Here is a 3,063-nt window from a genome sequence, read left to right as displayed (position 1 = left end):
CCTGAACTGCACGATGATTCTGTTGACTGTCGAAAGCGGGATTCCCAAATTCTACGAAATTTGCCGCTGACTAATTCCACCAAGATAATTAGTGTGCAGACCATTTTCATTTAAATAGTGCTCTGTGAACACAAATTAGTTTGCATTAATCAGTTAAATGACGACAAATTAGGTGTCTATTTACTTGTGATCACTCAGTGTACATATGAATCGTACTGTAGCGTATTTTAATGTTCTTTCAAGTTAACAGTATTAATGGTTTTTTAAAATGCTTAATCGCAATACTTTCCAAAACATGAAGAAACATAAACAGTAAGGAAATTAAAATTTGAAAAGTTTCTAGTCTAACTCTCGAAACTTACATTAACGTTTGAAAAGTTTTAGCCAAACTCTCAAAACTTACATTAACATTTAAAAAGTTTTAGCCTAACTCTCAAAACTTACATTAACATGTAAAAAGTTTTAGCCTAACTCTCAAAACTTACATTAACAATTGAAAAGTTTCTAGCCTAACTCTCGAAACTTACATTAACAATTGAAAAGTTTTTAGCCTAACTCTCAAAACTTACATTAACATTTGAAAAGTTTTAGCCTAACTCTATAAATTATTTAAAGTAGAAATGATCACTGTCATGTCATTACAACAATCTCCCACTCAAGAGTTGTAGAGAAAGAATGAATTCGATTTCTCAACTCGTAAGGCGTTAACCGAATACGTCTCACCGAATATTTGAGTTAAACACGGAGATTTATTTGCTGAAGACGTGTACACAGATCTGTGGTGAAATTGCTTTTCATCCAATGTAACAGCGTTTTACACGGTCGTAAAATGTTGAGTGCACGCAGGTTAAACGCGAGATTCGCGCACTAAGAGTAATAGGCGCGGTTTGCAGAGTTCGTAGGTGCTGTTAGCAATGATTAAAAATATATATAGCAAGTGCTTGTAGGATCGATGTGTGCAGGGACTATTTTTTTGTGTGTAATAAAGGGCAGGGCAAAGTCTGCATTACTCCTGGTCACGAGGTTAAACAGCTACTAGGTTCTTAAAGTCAAATTAAGATAGGAACAGTCATTCAAACTGATCCTTAAAATTCTGTAGTACGTCACAAAGATAAAATGGCGTATCCAGCTTATTGAACTAAAGTTAAGGCTTCTTTTCTTGCGGTTGTGAAAAGGGGTTGTAACTTTAATTTTTTGAAAAATGAAAATAATTACTTTTATATATCTCAATTTTCATTGGTAAAAGAGGGTTTGCGGTGTTGACTAACTGCCTCCCTTCTATTCCAGTGCTTCTCAACTGAGTGAATGATACTGGGAACTGTGGAGAAACAGTGCAACTTATAGGGGTGAATGATACTGGAAAACGTTGAGAAGCAGTGCAACGTATAGGGGTGAATGATATTGGAAAAGGTTGAGAAGCACTACAACTTATACGGGTGAATAATATTGGAAAAGGCTGAGAAGCACTGCAACTTATAGGGGGGAATGATATTGGAAAAGGCTGAGAAGCACTGCAACTTATAGGGGTGAATGATATTGGAAAAGGTCAAGATGCACTGCCTGAGTATAGTCTATCACTTCACAATTAAAGGGCCAGCGCAAATAGCCTTCGAGTAACTTTGCTCGAAATTCCAAAAACAAACAAACAAACAAATAGATCCAAAAGGAAATTGCGTATGTTTAGAATACATCTGGATCGACCGCAGCTGGACTTTTTCTTAAAGTTTGTTTTTAAATCAGATAAAGTCGCAAGCATCGTTCTGAAAGGCTTGCAAAAATATGCTTATTTTTAAGGCAAGTTTTCTTTTAACGACGTTTTTGTGGTTTGTTATGTTTGTTTTGAATTTCGCGCTAAGCCACACGAGGGCTATCTGCGCTAGCCATCCCTAATTTGGCAGTGAAAGACTAGAGGGAAGGTAGCTAGTCATCACCACCCACCGCCAACTGTTGGGCTACTGTTTTACCAATGAATAGTGGGATTGACCGTCACGTTATAACGCCCCCATGATACAACCTTGTCGAAACGTTGTACATTTGATGTTATGTTAAACTTATATTAAAGTTTTTCTTCATTACCCATTCAAGCCGTCTCCAACCATTATAAACCATTCTTTTATTATTGATTTATTACATCATTTAATGACGAAATCTTTGAGCTATGTTGATGAGATAGACTCGTTCAAAGCTAAAATACTAAAAATACTCCAATAATAATAACTTGAATTTAGTGTTATACAACACACTAAACAACAAAAACAATGTGTGTTTCTCCTAAAACAACGGAGTTTTGCATCAGAAAAGTAATTAAAACCATTCTTGAGTTTTATGACATAAATAACGACATTGACTATGAAACTACACGTTATAAGGATTCTTGTTATATGTTGTATATAACTCTAGCAACAGTGTTCGGATTTTCTTTAACAAAATAACCTTTGATCTGTATATAACATATTGTATGTACATATGGTAATGTCCTTTTAGTAACTTGCCGTCATTGTTTCACTCCATATGTTAAGTTACAAAACAACTTAATTTCGTTTCAGTGACATCTGTACCAGCTGGAAACGATTATATAATTCGGCCACATCATTTTTACAGGAATCACAAGGGATTAAGTCCTGGTAATCCTGTAAATAAGCTGACTTCCTCATCACAAGTAAGATTTTAACTTTATTCTTATGGTTTTCAGATAACTGGAGGCCTTAATTGTTTACGTAGCATTTTGTTTGTTTTCGTATTTTATACAAGTTTTAGTCATATCAAAACATTATTCGTAAGGATATATTTATATAAGCTCACATTTTGGAGGTATATAACATCATCTACTTTAAAATAAAATACCACACATTTTTGATTTATGATTAAACCACATTTTGGATTTTAAATGACATCATTGCCTGGATCGTTAAATCGGTGATGTATTAAAGTGTGGCTAGGGAAGATTATCACGTCAAATATTTAACGTTATTGCCTGGATTGTTAAATCGGTAATGTATTGAAGTGTGGCTAGGGAAGATTATCACGTCAAATATTTAACGTTATTGCCTGGATTGTTAAATT

This window comes from Limulus polyphemus, unplaced genomic scaffold, assembly GCF_000517525.1.
Source record: "Limulus polyphemus unplaced genomic scaffold, Limulus_polyphemus-2.1.2 Scaffold5799, whole genome shotgun sequence".
Lineage (NCBI taxonomy): Eukaryota > Metazoa > Arthropoda > Merostomata > Xiphosura > Limulidae > Limulus > Limulus polyphemus.
The sequence above is the reverse complement of the archived record's forward strand: the minus strand, read 5'-3'. Positions refer to the sequence as shown.